The sequence below is a fragment of the Anolis carolinensis genome, chromosome 3, assembly GCF_035594765.1.
Source record: "Anolis carolinensis isolate JA03-04 chromosome 3, rAnoCar3.1.pri, whole genome shotgun sequence".
Taxonomy (NCBI): domain Eukaryota; kingdom Metazoa; phylum Chordata; class Lepidosauria; order Squamata; family Dactyloidae; genus Anolis; species Anolis carolinensis.
In genome coordinates this window covers 71,769,102-71,792,421 of record NC_085843.1, presented here as the reverse complement: position 1 = coordinate 71,792,421, position 23,320 = coordinate 71,769,102, and the positions used below count along the sequence as shown (strand labels likewise).

Here is a 23,320-nt window from a genome sequence, read left to right as displayed (position 1 = left end):
AACAGCGATGTTGCTCTGACTGAAACCTTTCCAAATTACATCTCCTATAAAACATCCTTGCAAGCTAGAAACACATTCCTCTGAGCTCTAGCCCCCCCATGCTTGCCTCCAATTCTCACGGAGCATCTGGGGCCCGATCTCAACTTCAACCTGGAATCCCTGTTTAACACAAATACATCCCCCTCATTCCCATCTGGGCTTTGTTGATATTGACAATTCTCAGACTCCCGTGAAAGGTCATCCTTATCACAAACTTCAGCAGCATCTCTGCTAAATTCAGAGCATTTCACATTCCCCTGTTCTGTCTGTTTTTCTAAGCCATCAACACTTTCCAAATCCATCTGCATTTCAGAATCGTCAACATCCCAGGGACTAACTGCTGTTCAAACTGCTGTTCCACATTTCCTGGAATAGACTGCTCAAACCCAAATCCCCTTTCAAATCTCCCTTCATCATCAGACTGAACCACAACAGGGTGAGAGAGAGGGGCAAAACAGACAGATACAAGTAGTAGACAATTACAGTAACGAAAAGGCTAAGAATACATGTCAGACCAGAATGGTATAGTAAATGTGTGATTTTTTTTTGTCTTTTTTCCTTTTTCCTGTAATGTGAATGTGTCTACTTATATAATCTATTTTTTTTAAAGTCAAGCATGATTGGCAACAATGGAGTCCAGGAAGACAGTGTCCAGTATAGTCCTTTGGTTGACCGTTGTAAAATATTCTTGCTACCTCTCCACATTAAGCTTGGATTAATGAAGAACTTGGTGAAAGCAATGGGGAAAGCTAATTCTGCAAGATTTCAGTACTTGGTAAACAAGCATCCAAAGATCAGTGCAGCAAAACTGAAAGAGGGAATCTTCCCTGGGCCCCAAATTTGAGAGGTTTTGCAGGAGACAAACTTCAAAGAGTCTATCAATGGTGATAAAAAAGAAGCTTGGCAGGCTTTCATGTGGGTTTATCAAAACTTTCCGGGCAATTACAAATCTTCCACCTATGAAGCTGGCATTCAAAAGATGTTTGATATCTTTCAGAATTGTATGTTGTATGTCCTTGAAATTGCATTTTTCACATTTGCACCTCAATTTCTTTCCCGAAAATCTTGAAGCACTGAGTGACAAGCAAGGTGAACGATTCCACCAAGACATCCAACTAATGGAAAATACTACCAAGTTTTCTGGAATAAAAGCATGAAGGCAGATTATTGTTGGGTGTTACATCATGGTGAGTCAGATAAATTGCACAAACAAAAACATTCACAACAATTTTGGTGGTTAATTTTGTAGTAGTGGTCTAATTGTAGATAGGATTATTACATTGGTGAAATATGTTCATGATATCAGTGAAGTAAACAATATAGATGAACAGGGTTGTTGTGTGTTTTCCGGGCTGTATGGCCATGTTCCAGACGTATTCTCTCCTAACGTTTCACCCACATCTATAGCAGGCAGATGAACTTTGGTATATTCTGTTGCCTGCACATTTCTGAGGGATGGTTGTTTTGTGCTACTACAAAACTGAATGCATATTTGAATTTAGCATGAAAAGTTGATCTATAAAAGTACATTTCATTTATGATGAGAAAATAAAGTTTTATTTTGTTGTCTTGTGTTATAAGTAAAAATGAAATGCAGTTCAAGCAATGGACAACACAAACATTAAAAAGCAAATCAATAAACAGTCAACTGACATTATATTAGTGAGGCATGATGTAAATTTGACTTATGACTGTATGACTATTTCCTATTTACAGTTGTGATATCATAAATGCCCCATAACACACCTAAAGGGCCCGTTAGGTGTCCCGAGGGATGGAGGTTTGTGACACTATTGAGTGGGGCACTGCATGGGAAGGTGACCAATCTCTCCTTAGCAGTGAGTAATGGTACAAAAAGCAGAAGCAAAGATCCCTTGGGTTCCTGTCATAGCTATTTGTCAGACTATTGATCACTTGTGGGGTGACCCTGATGACATCAGCCTGTAGTACCCCACTCACTAATGCTGTAGAACACTATTGCTCCAAATTGCTTACCGGCTCTTAAGGTGGTTTTCAGGGACTGGATTTGGAGAAGGAGATCATGGCCAACTTGCAACAATTAAGTTAAATCAATGAAAGAATAACTGATTTATTTTTACATTGATTAAAATTAATCAGCATGGGGTCTAACTACATTTCTTTAGGGAAGAAATTCAGTTTTTTGGTCCTACTTGGAAATATCCATCACAGGTCATGCCCACAAGACTATGAAAGTAGTCTCCCGAACAGGTAGTTAAGGGGTTCAGCTTTAATAATTCTGTACAGTAGTAATATTTTACCTGTTCACACTGTCTGTGAGGTGCCATACAACCCTTCTTTTCTGTTTCTGCCATTTTCAACTATTCCTTGTGTACCACTGGTAAAACACACCTTAGTTTCAGCTCATTTTAAGTTAAATGAGTTATATATGAGTCATAGAAAAGATGATTGCCTGTTAAAATATCAACTGATTATCACAGGTCCCAAGTAAAGTTCACAGAGTCTCTTATACCAAATCATCAGGGTAATCAAAGTGTTCTTTCATGTTATATCGTCAACCTATAATTACATCAGAATTAATGGTATGCATATTAAAACTGGCTTTTGAAAAAGGTCATTTACCAGTGAAAAAATGATATTGGTTATAAATGCAGGGAATAAGGTCTTGACAAATTTTGAGGTCGAAAAAATAGTTGTTGAAGAGATTATTGAAATTCAGCTTTCTAGTGTGATGACCTGACTTTTGGTCATCTAATTAACGAATTGATTACCAAGGAAGTGGCAACTGGAGCATAAAACATGTGCTTTTATTGTATGAGTTATGTAACATTTAGTTCATCCGAATAGGAGACTCATTAACCTCTAGGTAACCTCTTTTGGCTACTTTATCCTACAAAGGGAAAAAAGATTGAGGCACATAATCGAACATGAACAATGAATCCTCTTTCTCCAGGGTTTTGTTTCTAATGAATGGGTGTTCATTTGCTTGACTTCTATACAAAACTCAGTTCAGCTTGACAAAGTCATTGGGAAATTTCAAATATTGTTTGAAATTACTTGAAAAAAAACATACAAAGAAATTATGGTAGGCCAAAGGATATAATAATCCGAGCTAGGAGGAACTTCAAAGATAATGTAATCCAATCTGTTCTTAATGCAACAAATCCATTACTCCAGATTCCTATATGGCTACAGGAAACTCTCAAAGAAGAGTACACCAACCTTCCTATGCAACATGCTCCAATAGGAAAGAGCTCATACCATCAGGAAGTCCATCCTGATGTGAAAGTAAACAAAGAACTTTAAAATACTTTATAAGAATCTGGAATAAATGTAAAATAAGATCAAACAGTAAAATACCATTATGGATATCATTTCAAGAGGCATTTCATAAAACTGACAAGGAAACTACTGAAAACACAGGGATGAAATGTATAGACTTAATAGTGTTTGTAAAAAGGTATCATAAAGTTAAACCACAACAAAAACTGTTGGAAGAAGGGAGGCAGCTTAACTACTGGTATAAATATAGGCAACTTTATGTATGATATGAAATGAATAAAATATTTGATTTTGAAGAATACAAATCAGAATTTGAAATCATTTAATACATGGATGTTGTCCGCTTGACTAGAACATTTTTAATAACAATTTTTATTTCCTTTTGCTATTTTAAATCGACATGTGTGTGTGTGTGGGGGGGGGGAGTGAGGGGGTAGTGGGAGAGGGAAGAAAAAGAAAAAGAAAGAGCAAAAAAAGAAGTGTGTAAAAAGGGGGGTGCAGGTGGTAGTAAAAGGGGAGGGGATGTGACAAAGGTAAAATGAGAAGTATATCTGGTTGGGTGTGTGTGTGTTGGTTGTGTTTCTGGTTGCCTTTCTTCAGGTCTTGCTTCTTCTATTTGTCTCTCTCTTTACTGGCAGATTTCTTCTTATTTCTTCTCCTGTTTCATATAATCCTCTAATATTGTCCAATCAGTCTCCTTCATCCGTTTTCCTTGGTGTTTCTTCAGTAGGTATGTTAGTCTACTTACTAGAATATTTTTGCTGAAAACAGAATTAAAAGAAGAGCAAGTGAAAGACTGATTTAAATGGGCTCAAAATATTGGACACAATTCTGAACTGGAAAGATGGGAAAATATTTGGTCAATCAGTCTGAAACATTTCTTGACCTCAAAGAATTTTTTAAATAAAATGATGTGTCAGTGGTACTGGACTCCGGTCAAATTGCCAAAGGTACTAAAAATCTATGTTGGAAATGTGAAATTATGGGATTTTTTTTTTATCATATGTGGTGGATATGTGAGAAATGTAAAAATGCTTCCTGGTTTTGAATATTAAGTATATAAAATAGTGAGAATGTAGAGTAGAAATAGGCAAGTTGTAAGATATGACATTAGTGGGATGATAACGTTTTAACATATTTCTTCAAATAATAAAGCGAGAAGCCAATTTTAGTTGAATTTGAATTTTGTCTTTCAATTATAGTTTAGGAGAGAGCAGGTGAGAGTTAGCTTCAGTGTTTAAGGTTAGATGGGTTATATTGAGAATATAAACTATGTTTAACATAATCACTAACTTAATTCATTGAATAATAAAGACTTCAATTCCTGGATGAAATAAATATTGTTTTTAAAGGAACTCTGTCTTAATATTTTCTTTTACTTTTCTTTATTGTATTTTGAAACCAAAAGTTTGGATCATACCCTCTGAAACAACATAAAGCTAATTTACTTCATTGTGTGAAGGCAACTATTCAAGTATTTTAACATGGCTTCATTGCTTTTTCACAACAATAGTAGCATTTATCAATTGTGGGATTCATAAATTTTTGGAGAGTGTTGAAAAAGCAGAAGTGTAATTAATTACATTGTTGTTTAAAGGGAGCAGACTAATAACAAGTTGTAGGGAAACAAGTTGTCCAGGAACACTTGGGCTCTCTAAACGAATTCAAGTCCCCAGGGCCAGATCAGCTACACCCAAGAGTACTGAAGGAACTAGCGGAAGTTATTTCAGAACCACTGGCAATTATCTTTGAGAGTTCTTGGAAAACGGGAGAAGTCCCAGCAGATTGGAGGAGGGCGAATGTGGTCCCTATCTTCAAGAAGGGAAAAAAGAACGACCCAAACAATTACCGTCCGGTCAGCCTCACATCAATACCAGGCAAAATTCTGGAAAAGATCATTAAGGAAGTGGTCTGCGAACACTTAGAAACAAATGCGGTCATTGCTAATAGTAAAACACGGATTTACCAAAAACAGGTCATGCCAGACTAATCTGATCTCTTTTTTCGATAGAGTTACGAGTTGGGTCGATACAGGGAATGCTGTGGATGTAGCGTACCTGGATTTCAGTAAGGCCTTCGACAAAGTCCCCCACGACCTTCTGGCAAATAAACTAGTAAAATGTGGGCTAGACAAAACTACGGTTAGGTGGATCTGTAATTGGCTAAGCGAACGAACCCAAAGGGTGCTCACCAATGCGTCGTCTTCATCATGGAAAGAAGTGACAAGTGGAGTGCCGCAGGGCTCCGTCCTGGGCCCGGTTCTGTTCAACATCTTTATTAACGACTTAGACGAAGGGTTAGAAGGCACGATCATCAAGTTTGCAGACGACACAAAACTGGGAAGGATAGCTAACACTCCAGAAGACAGGAGCAGAATTCAAAACGATCTTGACAGACTAGAGAGATGGGCCGAAACTAACAAAATGAAGTTCAACAGGGACAAATGCAAGATACTTCACTTCGGCCTGCATCAATAGGGGAATAGCGTCTAGATCCAGGGAAGTTATGCTCCCCCTCTATTCTGCCTTGGTCAGACCACACCTGGAATACTGTGTCCAATTTTGGGCACCACAGTTGAAGGGAGATGTTGACAAGCTGGAAAGCGTCCAGAGGAGGGCGACTAAAATGATTAAGGGTCTGGAGAACAAGCCCTATGAGGAGCGGCTTAAAGAGCTGGGCATGTTTAGCCTGCAGAAGAGAAGGCTGAGAGGAGACATGATAGCCATGTACAAATACGTGAAGGGAAGTCATAGGGAAGAGGGAGCAAGCTTGTTTTCTGCTGCCCTGCAGACTAGGACACGGAACAATGGCTTCAAACTACAGGAAAGGAGATTCCACCTGAACATCAGGAAGAACTTCCTCACTGTGAGAGCTGTTCGACAGTGGAACTCTCTCCCCGGGGCCGTGGTGGAGGCTCCTTCCTTGGAGGCTTTTAAGCAGAGGCTGGATGGCCATCTGTCGGGGGTGCTTTGAATGCGATTTCCTGCTTCTTAGCAGGGGGTTGGACTAGATGGCCCATGTGGTCTCTTCCAACTCTACTATTCTATGATTCTATGATTCTATGAATAGGGGATAGCAAATCAGACAGAGAGTGGGAAATTTGTAGTTTTTAAATAGTTGTTCAGGTGTGGTTTAGTTGAAGAAAATGTAGTTGTGAAGAATGTATAAAGAGCTTGTTCATGTGTTTTATTATGTCTTTCTTTTATTTTACTTTAAAATAAGTATTTGAACATGGCTATTTGTTTGTTCCTCAAGCATCTATTCCACAGGCTAAACATGAAAATATTTTCCAGTCTTTCCTCAGAAGACTTACAACCTTATCACGTGGGGCAGCCCCCCCCCCCCCCCGGATATTTGCATCTATGTACATCTTGAAAGTTGAACCCAAATATAAACATAAAAATTCTGTTTGATATACACCTTATACACATAGTCTGAAGGTAATTTTATAAACAGTATTTTAAAAATAGTTTTGTGCATGAATATATGGAAATATCAGGACCTAAAGATATCAATATCTCAGCCATCCATGTGGACAGTTTCAGAGTTTGGAGAATTTTACATTTCAGAATTCAGGATAATGGGTGCTGAACCTTCTCAACCTTTTCGCTAAGATCGAGTGTAGGATCAGTTCTTATCAGTAATATGATAATAATATAAAAACAATAATAGTTCTTATTTTAGCAACACATATAGCCGTCTTATTATTTATTCATTTTTGATTAAAGCAATTCTATAAAATCAGGAACCCATTGGTGCTTTACATTTGCTCATGTAGAGGGATCATATAGTGATGGAGTGGAGATTGCTAGTAGTTCTATGCCATCTAGTTTAGACAACCACTTGTGCCATGGTGTGATATCATTGTAAAGAAAGTTAGAATCAAAATTACATGAAACAGATATATTTCCTCCACTTTAAAGAAATGAGAAAAATACTAAACAGTTTATTGAAGAGCTGTTTAACTTATGGTTTAAATATACATATAAAAATTCTAACAACAACACCAGCATCAATCTGTCCATGTTTAAAACATTATCTGTTTAAACAAATTGCGAAGCATAATCAATATAAGCAGTTAAGAGAATATATAAAATTAAAAATTTATTTCTGGTAATAAACCTATACACTCAAAAATAAATTCAAATCCTTAGATCCTGCCAGATTACAATTACTATGAATAAATTCTCACTTCACTTAAATTAAGTAGGACAGAAGGTCCCTCAAGAACCTATTTGAGACATATTGCACTAATTGTACTAATAAAACAACTGTGCAGGTTTCAAGAAAATATAGTATACCACAAGAAGAGAAGTTCGGAAAATATGAAGGAATGAGACATAGTTCAGAATGAGAAATACACCCTGGACTACAACAACCTAAAATCAGTATCTGAAAAGGTTAAAGAAATATATTAATATTATTTATAAATTGTATAAATGCACAATTAAACTACATAAAATTAGCAAGGATGTGGTAACACAGGAGATTGGTAACATATATTAATAATCTGTCCCCCAATAGTTAGGTTTTGGCAGAAAATATTAAATTGAATAAGGTACGTGTTGCAGAAAAAGAATACTATAGAGGACGTTAGTAATATTAAAAATGAACATGAAAGATTGATAAATACTTGATATCATACTTGGTTTTGACATATAAAGTCCTATATAATTTAAATCTAGGATATATATTTATTTTTTATTTATTTACCCTATTCAAGCCCCACCTTTCTCTACCCCGAAGGGGACTATTTGAAAGACTATGTTTCCCTAAACAAGCCTGTTTGGACTCTTAACATCTTCATTGGGGAATCCTGTTCTCAGTCCCTCAGCCTTCTCAGGTTTGTTTGGTGGAAACAAAGGATAAAGCCTTCTCAGATCCCATCTACATTGCCATATAATCCAGTTTCTGAATCCAGATTATCTATGGTGCTATGGTGGATTTATATAATCCAGTTCAAAGCACTTAATCTGGATTCAAAAACTGAATTATATGGCAGATCCAGCCTCAGGCCCAATCTACACCGTCATATAATGTAGTTTTAGAATGCAGATTAACTTCATTGAGCTCGATAATACTGAAGTATAGACAAATATAATCCAGTTCAATGCAGTTAATCTATATGCAGTTCCAGGGTAATCCATGTTATCCTCTTTGAACTGGATTATGTATAAACTGCCATATTATTGATAAGTATTAAACAGATAATCCAAACTATCTTCTTTGAAATAAATTATATGAGCCTACAGTGCCATATAATCCAATTCAAAGCAGATAATCTGGATTTTATGTGGCAGTGAAGATGGGGCATCAGATGGGATTTACACTACCATGTATCCCAGGACCTGATCCCAGATTATCTGCTTTGAACTGGATTATATGAGTCTACACTGCCAGATAATCTGGGATAAGAAGATAATCTAGGAACAGATATTGAAATATAAGGTAGTATAGATCCAGCCTCAGATGACGATCTCATTGCCATTTTGTCAGCAAGTGAAAAATGTTCTGGTGCAATAGATTTTCTTGGAATTGACTTGGGGATCTTTTAATTGTGTGCTGTGTTTATTGTGCACCCTGCTGATTTTTATCCTTTAATAAATCTGTTTTAAAGATTTATTTTAAAGATGTTTGATTTCAGAGGTGGCTTAATTGTGCATTGCAAATAACATTTTATATTATTGCATGCCCATTTCTAACTCTTTTTCTTTGCGTTTGTTTTAATTTTGTACAATGCCTTTTGGTCCCAAAAAGGGTGAGATACAAATGTATCACATCTGGAAATTTATGAAAATAGGTTTACTCACTTCTGATAATATTTGAACCTAGTCAGATCACACAATTATTTACGAAACTATCAAAGCCTAACTAATCCAATGCTAGAAACAATTAAAGGTGTCAATGAGTTTATGAGACAATAGTAGCATACTCATTTCATCAAAAAGCTATTAAGTTTCACCATTAACATATTTGATAGAAATATACAGGAGCTTTGGGAAATCAAAGGATTTTTGAGTCTGTGTGGAAAGTGGATGATTGCTGCAAATGGTATTGTTGTCGACCGCGTTTTAGGGGATCAGGCCCTTAAGGAGAGACCCGATCCGGTCCTGAGAGAACGGACCTTGGCGAAGCCAAAAGGAGAATTACGAGCCGCAATACAACCTGAAGCCGAAATGAAGAAGGTCCGCCAAAGTTGAAGGAAAATCCGCCAAGGAGTCTTTATTGAGCAATTCAGCTGAAGAGGACTCTAGTAGCGATCATTCGGTCTACTAGGGTACCATACAATCAAAATAAAGCCATATTTATACAAAATTTCAGTCTGACAGCCCTTTGAATTTCCCGCCCTGCTCCCCCGTCCATCTGATCGTTGATAGGCTAGAAGGTCGAACGAGGCGGGCTTTCGTTTCCCGCCTTGCTCCGTTGGCCCAATAGGAAGCTGCCTTTTGTCTCTACTCGGGCCAATCAGGAAAGAGAAGGCGGGAGTTATTGAAACAATGAGGTGACAGGGCAGGAACTATCAGATTAAGTCCTGCTAGACCGATTTCTAAAAGGGTGCTTAATTTATTAATGGCAGCAATCAAGGGTGTCCGGGTTTCTGTCACGTATACAGATTTTAGATATGCCTTGGGGTGTCAGAGGTGGAAGCAAAGATGGGTGGTGATGAGCCATATTGACAGGCTCTGCAGGGCGCCTTCCTGAGGTGTCCTGGATTTTCCTTTGGGTGAGATATGACAATGTTTGCCTTGGGGCGAATCACCTTTAGGTCAACACTCCGAATTCGGCGACTCAAGCCCTATATTGTCCATGCAATTTGAATTTGATTGGATTTAGCGGGGGCAGATTATCCTTTTGTTTTTGGGAAAGGAAGCCTGGGTCATAGGAAATGGGATAAGTTCTGGGGTTCAGGTTGAGTTCAAAATATTTCCTATTTGATTTCATGATTTGACAATTATATGAAATAAAATGAAAAATAAAATAAAGTTGGAATATAAACCATGCTGGGAAAAATACATATTTTCCGGGGATCCCAAAGAGTACAAATACATATAGGCAGATAGATAGATTTCATGGAAATAAGGGAGAATCCATAAAAGTGAGTTACATTGCATAAAGGGGAATCATGAATGATATAAACAATTGAAAATATTTGATAAGAACGAAGTTCATAACATCTGGAGAACCCAGCATGGAAATTCATAAAAGTGGAGTTTTAGCAGCATGATTTTACAATTCATGAAGTTGTTATCTCTTGCCTCAGGCTAAAAGGTCAAACACCTTTTGTGCAGAGAGTCACAGTAAACTCCAGTAAAAAGTCTCAATCACCTTCTACTATAAATATATGGAATATAGAACATAAAGTCTTGATTTTTGAACTATCTTTTACAAAGTCCTGGGGGGGGGGGGTGGTCACCTCGATCACAGTATTAAAGTTGTTTGCCTGATTGGGAAATAAAACTATCAGAGTATATAATTTTTGGGGTGGTGGTGGTGAAGAAAGTAATACGTACATGTCCATTTACATTTCTGACAGATACACTTCCGTTGCAGCATGATGTAGAGCGAGCTACATCTATTTTTGAGTTGTTCTGATCTAGGTGTACCTGCCTACCTCCTCCCTGAAACCTTAGGTCAAGAAACACTCCAGGCTCTGAAGTTTTACAGTGCCTCAGTCTTTGGAAGAATTTGAACAATGGTGTGAAAGTATGGGCAGCAACTTTGTATCTAAATGAGATAGAAAAAATACCCAGGGATCAGTTTAATCTATTTTTCTATTCTCTCTAATTTAATCCTGGGGACTGGCATCTGTTTCATCCGAAGGTACTGTGGGGTTACAGGTCCATCTCAATTTTCACTAATTTTTCAATTCATCCACACATTATATGACAGCTTCAGAGATACTTGGAAGACAAAGAAAAATATTTTTGGGGAAACTGCCAACACAATATTTGTCACAATCCTGATTTCTCCTTTAGTGTTTACCACTTCCACTCAAATCTTCTTCATCCTTACTTGAAAGGGATAATGATTCATGAATGTAATGTAGTGGTTTGAGCATTGTTCTATGACTCTGGTGCCAAGGGCTTGAATCCTTGCTCATCTATGGAAATCCACCATCTACACTGCCATATAATCCAGTTTCTGAATCTAGATTATCTGCTTCTGTTATTGAGCAATATCCTTCATGAAAGATTTATAGTTCACCAAGAGATTTCAAGCAAAGAATAGGTTTTTCTTTTTTTTAATTAAAATACTTTCCAGAAATCCAGAATTGCAAAATGCTAAAGCGCTAGAGCAGGGGTCCCCAAACTAAGGCCCGGGGGCCGGATGCGGCCCTCCAAGGTCATTTACCTGGCCCCCACCCTCAGTTTTATAATATATTTTTATATCTGTTTTAATAATATAATATATTGTATATACATATAATATTGATAATAATCTTATGTTATACAATATAATACTAATAGTAATATCATACAATAATATTAATTATATGTTATATATTACATATTATATAATAGTATATATAGTTCAATATACAGTAGAGTCTCACTTATCCAAAACTCGCTAATCCAACGTTCTGGATTATCCAACGCATTTTTGTAGTCCATGTTTTCAATACATCGTGATATTTTGGTGCTAAATTCGTAAATACAGTAATTACTACATAGCATTACTGCGTAATGAACTACTTTTTCTGTCAAATTTGTTGTAGAACATGATGTTTTGGTGCATAATTTGTAAAATCTTAACCTAATTTGATGTTCAATAGGCTTTTCCTTAATGCTTCCTTATTATCCAACATATTCACTTATCCATCATTCTGCCGACCCTTTTATGTTGGATAAGTGAGACTCTACTGTAGTAATATATAATGCTAATATTATGTTATGCTAATAATATCATATATTGTATGTACATACAGCTGCTCTGAGAAGGGTGAGATATAAATGTAGTAAATAAACGCAGTAAATAAATAATTAATTTTAGACTTTGGCTCGGCCAAAGTCTGACATGACTTGAAGTCACACAACAACAACAATCCTAATTAACTTGGTCAGTAGCAGGCCCACACTTTCCATTGAAATCCTGATAGGTTTATGTTGGTGAAGATTGTTTTCATTTTTAAATATTGTATTGCTCTTTCATTGTTGTTGTTTTGCACTACAAATAAGACATGTGCAGTGTGCATAGGAATTTGTTCGTATTTTTTTTTTCAAATGATAATTCGGCCCCTCAACAGTCTGAAGGATTGTGGACCGGCCCTTTGCTTTAAAAGTTTGAGGACCCCTGCGCTAGAGGCTCGAATGAACCTAGCAGTAGCTGTACCCTACGAACTCTATCAAATTCAATCCCTTAATAAAATGTATCAATTTGATGGTTTCTGTGTAGTTTGTATCTTTTCTATACTGTGTACTGTGTAATTCCTTATATGAAGTGTATAAACTGTTTCTAATACATGTATCAAAGTGTAACTTGAAGGCAGCCACCTGTTCATGCCATGTATTTGCATAATCTCTTGGGAAAGGGGACCTTGACTAAGAAATCCCCACCCCCACCCCGCAGCTATTACCCATGCCAAAGAACTATCAGAACCATTGTGTGTATGTATAGATAATGATCCTCTTTACCAACAAAATAAAGTCAGGATGTTTGCCCATTTAACCTGAAGCTGAAAGTCTGCCACTCCTGCAGAAGAGGGGGCTTAGTAGATGTGCATTCATTAACTTTCTATGTTGGCAGCCAAGTCCTTGATTGTCTAAAATCATCAACTTTGTAATCTGTGACTGGATCTACACTGCCACACAATCCAGATTATCAAAGCAGATAATCCACATTATCTATTTTGAACTGGATTATATGAGTCTTCACTACTATATAATTCAGCTCAAAGCAGAAAATCTGGATTTTATATGGCAGTTTAGATGGGACCACAATCTTGCACCTTTTTCTCACATGGAAACAGACACTTGAGTTAATCAGACACTCATCAGCATATCAGCACCATTATTTCCTTATGGACTGTGCCGTTCCAGGGGGTGTCTCTGCAATGGATTTGTTCTTTGGACTGACTAAGCACTGGCTGCTATTTTTCCTGCTCTGGAAAACTCCTCCTGCAGGCTGTAATGTCAAGGAAATCCTGAGCCACTCTGAGCACACATCCTAGCTTGCCTCTTTTTCAGCCAATCCTGGAAGGGAGCGGGAAGTTTGAATAGCTGTCAAAACTGTATAAGATGTCTAGCATTTTTCTGTGAGTTCATGCTTGTACTTTTTGAAGCACAGCCCTAATAAATAAACTAAACTAAAATACTGAACGTTAACTAAAACATTAAACGCTAACTGACTTGAAACACAAAAGTGCTTTGATACCCCCCTTCCCATTTCTTACTATAATAAAAAGAAAACAGGAATAAAATGCAATTAATAATTTTAAAAAATCTTTATTTCTATCCCGCCTTATCTCCGCATGGGCAAACAGCGGCAAACGTTTAATGCCATAAAATGTTATCAGATACAATTGTATTATTACAGGGCCAACTAAATAGTTTTACTGTAATTTGTAGTAACCATAGTCATAAACTATTACATCATTAAATTTCCTTGCTCAAAAAAGTCCAAAAATTATTTTTAATATTTTAAAAACCCTTTATTATGCTTATCCTACTTACTCCAGTGTAAGAGAGTGTTATTTGTCCAATTTCACCTAATGGGTTTCCATGGCTGGGTCTGGTCTCCAGTCATAGCCCAATGCTCAAATCCCTACACTGCACTGGCCCTCGGTGGAGATTGTAGCTGGCATTAAAGCAGAAAATGGTATAGTGCATCTGATAAAGGGACTGTATAGCTGCCAGAAGAGCCAAGAAATAAAATAACAGTAAACAGTAAATTGCCACTGCTAGAGGCTTCTAGAATTGACAAATCCTTCCTTTAGGGGGTTCCGTAAAAGGATGTTTACATATCTTAGTTTTTTACAGAACTGGTTGGATGGTCCTGGGATTTTGTAGGGATTGAGTATTGCAAAAATAGCCTTGAGGCTTTTTGACCATCTCCATCCTTCATGGATTACTTTGATCCATTTTGATTTTAAAGCAAAAGAAACAAGAATACCTTGCAAAAATCAAAAGAAACATCGCCTCAAAAGCCAGACAAGATGAGTTATAACCCAGTATTATATCTTTATTTGGGATAGGCAAAGGGAATCAGATTAATAGCACAATTCTATTCTGAAAAAATGTCCCACTGAATTCATTGTACTGTAGATGTTATGAATAGTCCACACAATGAAGCAACAAAATCTGTGTGTGTGTGAGAGAGAGAGGGGGGGGGGAACAAATCACAAAACAAGTTTTCTCTGAATTCGTATGTCAATGGCATAAGGTTTTGAGAAATAACTTTGTCACTATCTGTACTATTTAATAGAGATGAGTATGGATATGTGGAAAGTGTTTTTTCCTCAGACTGCTCTTCACATCAATGCAAAGGACTTCAGGGGTTGGTTAAGAAAGTATAAAATGCCTTACTCTTTTAGAAATGCATTGTTGTGCTCTCAAGTTTCTTCATACATAATGCCATAAACCTTTTATGATTGTTCTGTGGTTTTGCAGGTTGAATATTTAATTACCGAACATGACAACTATTAAAAATGTTCAAAATTATAATTTTAAAAATCAGTGAGAAAAAGAATACCTAACTTGCCCTGTCCTATATTAGTAGTAATTAAATTCCCCTTGTCACGAAATGCTGTGTTCACAACATCTGGTAAATGTGATATTATGTTGTGATTGCTAATCTTTCTGTTTGCTTGTTCATTTGTATATAGTTTTCTAGGAAAAATATATCCCAGCATCCTCGTGGAATAATAAAGCCTTAGTAGGGAAGTACCAATCAGCTCACTGCATATTATGAATAGTAAATGAATGGCTCTTTTAAACAGCCCGATACAGCTTAGCACAATAAAACAACATTGAAAACCAATTAATAAACACAACGAGTATTTGTTCGACAACTGCAAAGAAAATGGGATGGAAATTAGGTGTCATGGCAAGTTTTTACTAAATATTTGCTCCAAATTGGATCTATATTTATATTAATAAAATATTTCAAATACATAGTCTAGTTTTACATTCTTCAAGGGCGTAAATCCTTTTTGGGCATCATACTCTGGGTAAAATAAATGTAAACGGATGCAATGGGATACTATGGTGGCAGGTTCTGTCCCTGACCTATGTATCTGTATCAACATCTAAAATGGATTAATATCTTGAATTTTACAGATGAGGAGAAATCCATTTGATTCACATTTTAATATGAATGTATTTATCCAGCACTATCAGACAAGCTGAAACACAATTCTACTGCAGCAGTTTAACTTCACTTGTGCAAGTGGAGATGTAATTTATCAGTTCAATGTTGACTTATTTTGCAACACATCTCTAAATACACTTATTGTATATTTTATAAGGGCAGTTCTACACTGTGAAATAAAGGAAGCTGGATCCAGCTTCGAAGTCACCGATTTCAGCCCACTTTACAGTCCAAAAGGGACTCTCTATGGACTATTCTAGGCAGGCTCTATATCCCAGGATCTGATTCCAGGTTTTCTGATTTAAACTGGATTATGAGTTTGCACTGAGATCCTAGGATATAGGGGCTGTCTGAAAGGGCCCTAAGCTGCCTCAGTGGCAGCAGGGAATCCGCACTACACATCTGTGCCAAACCCAGTTAGGTGCTGCTGGGGAGGGGTCCAACTGCCACTCCCTCCCTTGTGTTACTGTTGGCTATGGCTACAGAAGTAACACAGCAATTTACCTGATCCTGAGTGGTTCTTTCTCCTTCTTCTGTATAGTGTGACTCACAAAATAGGATGGGAGTGGAAAAGCCTTTCTCTTTGCTCTCCTCTCCCCCCACCCCCCAGATGTCTTGTTTAACCCAATTTTCTTCATCTGGTCTCCTTATTTCATGGTTGGTAATTATCTCCTATTTCCCTATCTTATTCTGACACCATTGGTAAGCTCTATTATTATTTTATTTATTTACTCTGTTTATACCCCTCCTTTCTCTACCCCACGAGGGACTCAAGGCAGCTTACATAGAGGCAATTATTCAATGCCTAAAAACATATACCATTTAAAAATTAAAATTAAATTAGATTAAAATCAGACATATTAAACATTTAAAAACATTTCATTCCATTACATAAAAAATCACGCCATCCATAGTCGTTCTCTCTATAAGTTCTCTCGGGGCAGTTCCACACAGCGGAAAAGTCTGTGCCAACTCGGGTCGGAAGGTTGGAGGCAAATGAGGCATCACCAATGTACCACTGGCTTCCCAAAACAAAGAAAGAGCCTGTTTTGTATTTGACCAGTTTTTTGGTTTTTGTTATCCACCAGTTTCAGTACATTTGCAAGAGTGGAAAATGAAAATCTTTAATGCTATCTAAACACATTTATAACATCACTTTTGAAAATGTCTCAAACTGGATGTCTGGTGTTATCTTTATGATTGATTATGTTTGAGGCATCACAATAGTGTTTCAAAATAAATAGAGATAACCTTTAAAAGACATATCAATTACTAAAAGATAACTTACCATATATACTCGAAAATAAACCAAGTTTTTCAGCCCTTATTTATGAGCTGAAAAAGCTTCCCCGGCTTATAATCGGGTCAAGGTCAAGGCCAGCAACAGAGCCTGCAGGCTATTGCTTGCAATATGTGATCTATTTCTTTCTTCTGCCTTATCAGTGTGTTTTCTTTTGCAAAGCCTCCCTTGCTCTTGATCAAGGGAATGTTTTGAAAAGACAAAGACACCCTTGCAAGTCAGGAAGAAGAAAAATATATATTCATTAATCTTATGAAAGCATTTCCCCCTGAAATATTTGTTAAACTCTCCTACAGATATATAGGCATTAACCCATTGCAAGCTTTTGCCATCTCTATGTACTTTTATATGTGTATCTCTCTATATACATTAATTTTATATATGAATTTCCCCTCATATGTTTGCAGGTCTTTGCAAATCCTTTATACAGATAGATCCATGTACGTGTGTATCTGTAGCCATACATATACATTATTTTTATATATGAATTTACCCTCATATGTTTGCAAGTCTCTGCAAATATCTATATAGAGATGTCTGGATAGATATGAATATATTCTTACCTACCTATATATAGGGCCTGCAAATATTACAGGGGGAAAATGAACACACAAATATATATAGACATGTATGTGTGTGTGTGTGTGTATATATATAAATATATATATATATATATATATATATATATATATATATATATATATATGGCTTGCAAATATTGTAGAGGAAATGCACACACACACACACAGAGGGGATTTGCAAACATTTAAGGGGAAAATGCATATGTGAAATTAGTATCTAGAACTATAGATCTATATCTAGCTCTGCATTGTTTACATAAGCATTGAATGTTTGCCTGTTACTATGTTGGAAGCTGGCCTGAGTCCCCATGGGGAGATAGGGTGGGATCCAAATGAAGTTTATTATTATTATTATTATTATTATTATTATTATTATTATTATTATTTGGTTATTGGTGATACCATATTGTTTTTGTTGCCCCTACTTTTCCACTTATAGAGCTAGTTTATGGTTTTTCTTTGAAATATGGTAAATACTCTTGTTTTGCAAAACAATTAAAGTTTATTAAACAGACTCATTTCGAGAACGCAAACAAACCGGGGAGGTGGCTCTCCAGAAGATTAAGGGAAAAAAAGGACGCAACCTATATAAACAAAATTAAAACAGGGGACAAAATATATGTAGAGGAAAAGGAAATTTTAAATCAATTTAAAGAATTTTACGATAAATTGTACAAGAAAGATCAGGTAGACAAAGAAAAAATAAATGGTTATCTAGGGAAATTAAATTTACAAAAGATAAAAGATGAAGACAGATTAACACTTAACGAGGAAATCTCGGAGAAAGAAATATACCAGGCAATTAAAAAGCTAGACGGAACTAAAACTCCAGGCCCGGACGGAATGTCCGCAATCTATTATAAAGTCTTTGAAAAAGAATTGGTACCATATCTACAAAAAATTATGAATCTCATAAGGGAAAGAGGAAACATGCCAGACTCGTGGAAGGATGCTTTAATCACAGTAATTCATAAAGAAAATTCGGATCAGGAGGACATAAAAAACTACAGACCAATTTCATTGCTTAATGTCGACTATAAATTTTTTTCCAGTATATTAGCAGAAAGGTTAAAAGGTTCTTAAAAAATTGGATTAAGGAAGATCAGGTTGGCTTTCTACCCAATAGACAGATAAAGGACAATGTCAGGACTGTAATTGATTTAATAGATTACTATGAAAAAAACAATAAAAAAGAAGCACTTTTCCTAGCGATTGATGCTGAAAAGGCTTTTGATAGGGTTAATTGGGATTTTTTCAAATTATTAGCGCAAGAGTTAGACATGGGATATTATTTTAGGAATTCATTGGAGGCCATTTACCAAAACCAAAAGACAAAAATTAGAATAAATGGACGGGAAACAGAATCAGTGCAAATAGAGAGGGGAACAAGACAGGGCTGCCCCCTATCACCACTAATTTTTATAATGACATTAGAGATTTTATTAAATAATATTAGAGAAAACAAAGAGCTTCAAGGAGCAAAAATTCACGGGATGCACTACAAGGTGAAAGCTTATGCGGATGATGTAATTTGCTTTATAGAGAATCCAGTAGAAACAGGGAGGAAATGGCTAGAAGTAATTAAACAATATGGGGAATTGGCAGGCTTAAAAATTAACACGAACAAAACTAAAGCCCTAACAAAAAACATAACCCAAAAACAACAGGAATTAATATCAAATCAACTAGGAATTTCAATATCTCCGAAAATAAAATATTTAGGTATTACGATTACATCAAAAAACATACAATTAGCACAAAACAATTATGACAAGGTATGGCAAGAAATAAAAAGAGACCTAGATAAATGGAAAAATTTGAAAATCTCATTATGGGGTAGAATTTCGACTATTAAAATGAACATATTACCAAGGATGCTCTATCTCTTCCAAAACTTGCCTATACTAAGAAATCAGAAAAAATTCAAAATCTGGAACAAAGATCTGACCGATTTTATATGGCAAGGAAAGAAACCCAGAATTAAAATGAAATATTTAACAGATGATAAAAGAAGAGGAGGCTTTGGGGCACCAAACTTAAAACTATATTACGAAGCTTGTAACCTATTATGGATCAAAGAGTGGATAAAATTAGAAAATCGGAAAATCTTAAATGTGGAAGGATCAGATCTAAGGGCGGGATGGCATTCATACCTATGGTATGACAGGAGTAAAATAGAAAAAAATTTCTACAACCACCCGATTAGAGCAGCACTTATAAAAACGTGGTATAAATATAAGGGCAGATTATATAATAGGACTCCAACATGGATCTCCTCGATAGAGGCAGTACAGAGAAGACTACTGGGATGGGATTATTGGCCAAAATATGATGAACTACTTAAAAAAGAAGGTCCAGAGATTGTATTAAAAACACAACAGGAATTGACAGAGGATAAATTAAAGATATCGTGGTTACAATATATGCAACTCAAGGAATACTTTAAAAGAGATAAAATGGTGGGCTTTATGGATAAAAACAACTTGTGGGACAGAATTCTATTTTCGGAAGGGAAACTCATATCAAAAATTTATAAGGTATTACTAGAATGGGATACAGAACCGGACTACGTCAAAAATTGCATGACAAAATGGGCAAAAGACATTGGCAGGCCAATTTTAGTAGAAGAGTGGGAATCATGCTGGAACAGAAAATTAAAATTGACATATGCTTCAGATCTAAAAGAAAATTGGATGAAGCTATTTTATAGGTGGCATATAACCCCCAAAAAGCTTGGATTAATTAATAAAACCACAAATAGCAAATGCTGGAAGTGTGGAAAGGAGGAAGGAACATACTACCACATTTGGTGGAAGTGCAAAAAAGCAAAGGAATTTGGGTCGATGATTCATGAAACCACCCAGGCAATGTTAGAAATTAAGTTTACTAGACTACCGGAACTGTACCTATTAGGAATTTCCAAAATGCAGGCAGGCTCAAATGAGGAAAAGATGGTGACTTATTTAACAACGGCAGCAAGGATTGTTTACTCTAGATGTTGGAGACAAAAAGAAATACCCTCAAAGGCAGAGTGGCTAATTAAAATATCAGAAATTAAAAATATGGATAGATTAACATATTTATTAGCCAAATATCATGGAAAGCAAAGAAAAGAAACTAATTGGCAATTGGTAGATAAGGACAGGTTGCTTACCTGTAACCATGTTTCTTCGAGTGTACTCTGTGAATTCACACTAATGGAGAAGCTGCGCCTGCGCAGGTTCCGACGGAAACTCTTCCAAGCTGAAGTTCAAATTTTGGCGGTAACCACGCCCCCCTTCCCAAGGGGCATATAAGGCAGCCCCAGGCGCCCGCTCTCCAGTTCCTACGCCGCCAAGGCAACGAGAAAGGGAGAGGTTTGCCAGAGGGGAAGGAAGGGCGGGTTTGTGTGAATTCACAGAGTACACTCGAAGAAACATGGTTACAGGTAAGCAACCTGTCCTTTTTCTTCGTGTACTCTGTGAATGCACACTAATGGAGACTGACACGCTAAGGTCCCGGATGGTGGGACAAGGCAAACTCGACAACCAGTGAATGTCCAAACATAAGTTTATTAGGACACATTGAGATAACAGTCCCAAGAGACCAGTGCAAAAAGTTGTCCGAAAGGACCAGTGCAATGCAAACATGAGCAGAGTAGAAGAGAAAAACATAACATATAGAAAAATGTTCAATAACATAATAGAAACACGCAATTGCGTATAGTGCATATAAACGCTCTCCCAGGGGGGAGAGGGGAAAAAACATCATGGCCTTTGACATGCCCGCCAGGGTCAATAAGGCGTTACAAAGCAACAGAGCAACTGCTCAACACAATCAGGGAAAGACATATCCCCAGAGGTAGGTATGGGGAGAAAAACTGGCCCATAACTTGAAGGAGAGGTATAGAGAGTCACCTGCGGGTGAGTATAGTCAGGATAGGCAAGATGAGAGTACTGATCTTGGGAAGGCCGAGTCCTTTAGGGCTTTATTGTCTAGCCTGTAGTGAGAGACAAATGTAAGAGGGTTCGACCAGATTGCCGCTTTACATATGGAGTCAAGCGGAATACCTCTAAGGAAGGCGGTCGAAGCCGAGAGGCCTCTAGTCGACCTCGGACGGATGGATGGAGGAGGAGGGCGCTTGGCTAGTTCGTAGGCCAACTCAATGGCCTGCGCAATCCAATGGGACAACCTTTGGGAAGAGATGGGGTTACCCAACTTGTCCGGGGCATAGGCGACAAAGAGTCTTTGAGTCTTACGGATGTCCTTGGTACGGTCCCTGTAGAAGAGGAGTGCCCTGCGAACGTCGAGAAGGTGCAGTTTTTGTTCGAGAGGAGAGGAGGGGTTAGAGAAGAAAGCTGGTAGGACAATGTCCTGATTGAGGTGGAAAGCTGACACCGCCTTAGGGAGAAAGGTAATGTCCGGGCGAAGAACAGCGCGGTCATGGTGGAAACGTAGGTAAGGCTCATCGACCCTGAGAGCAGCAAGCTCGGATGGCCGTCGTGCCGACGTGATTGCCACTAGAAAGGCCAGCTTCCACGAAAGCAATCGGAGATCGGTCGAGGCAAGCGGTTCGAAGGGAGCAGAAGTGAGTTGAGAAAGTACAAGTTCGAGGTTCCAGCCCGGCGTAGGTGGTAGCGACGGTGGGCAGATGTTGTTGTAGCCTCGGAGAAATGTTTTAATCAAGTGGTGAGAGAAGAGAGATGGCTGACCATGGCGTTGAAAAGACCAGGAAAGAGCCGCGAGATAAGCCTTAATAGAAGCGAGAGAGAGTTTCTTCTCGACGAGGGTCATAAGGAAGTCGAGGACCACCGATACCGAGGTTGGAAAGGTGTCGACGTTACGGGATCGAAGGAAGGCGTGAAAGCGAGAGAGTTTGTAGGTATAAGCCTTGGTAGTAGACGGCTTATGGGCTGCTCAAAGAACATCTTGCAGGTTCTGCGGAAGGGCGGCTAGGTAAGAATCCTCCATGCAGTGAGATGAAGGGAAGGAAGGTCCGGGTGAAGAATTTGGCCGTCCTCTCTCTCGAGAGAAGGTGCGGCGAAGGAGGTAGAGGGCGAAACGTTCCTCTGGAGAGACGAAGAAGGGCTGGATACCACGGTTGGCGGGGCCAGGCCGGAGCTATGAGAATCGCTGTGACCAAGATCGAGAGGAGTCTTTCGAGAACCTTCGGTATGAGGGGAATCGGTGGAAAAAGATAAAGCATCTCCGCTGACCAGTCCAGCAGAAAGGCGTCCCCTAGACAGCCGGGGAAGGAGTTCGGGGGAAGTCTCGCTCCGTAGCGGGGTAGCTGAGCGTTCCGGGGAGACGCGAAGAGATCCAGAGTAGGCCGTCCCCAGTGTAGGAACAGATCGTCGAGGATCTCGGGATCGAGCTTCCACTCATGAGAGGAAGATGTCATCCTGCTGAGGGCATCCGCCAAGTCGTTCTGGGCACCCGGAAGGTGAATCGCGGAGACTTGTACGTCGTGGGCTATGCACCAAAACCAGAGACGGGAGGAGAGGTGCATCAACTTCCTCGAGCCCGTACCGCCCTGTTTGTTGATGTAGAATACTGCTACCAGATTGTCCGATTGAATGAGGATGGATTTGTGACAGATGAGGCGGGAGAAAGCTTTCAGAGCTTTGAGAATGGCGAGAAGCTCGAGGAAGTTTATGTGGTTGGTCCTCTCGGATGGGGACCAAAGATCCTGGACCGTTAGACCGCTCATGTGGGCTCCCCAAGCGTAGGTGGAGGAGTCCGTGGTTATGGTTAGAGAGGGCGGGGTTGGATGAAATGGAAGGCCCCTGCACACGTTCCGGTGAGACGTCCACCATGAAAGGGACTGGCGGACGATCGACGGTACCGACAAGTA

General features: G+C 38.1%; 1 long non-coding RNA gene across 1 annotated transcript in view; it reads right to left on the bottom strand.

Moving 5' to 3' along the window:
- Positions 1 to 1,595: 1,595 nt before the first annotated feature.
- LOC134297451 (uncharacterized) overlaps positions 1,596 to 23,320 on the bottom strand; it is a 46,593-nt gene continuing 24,868 nt past the window's right edge. The window contains exon 3 of the long non-coding RNA XR_010004206.1: positions 1,596 to 4,061. This is a non-coding gene — a long non-coding RNA (uncharacterized LOC134297451). The remainder of the gene's footprint in view (positions 4,062 to 23,320) is intronic.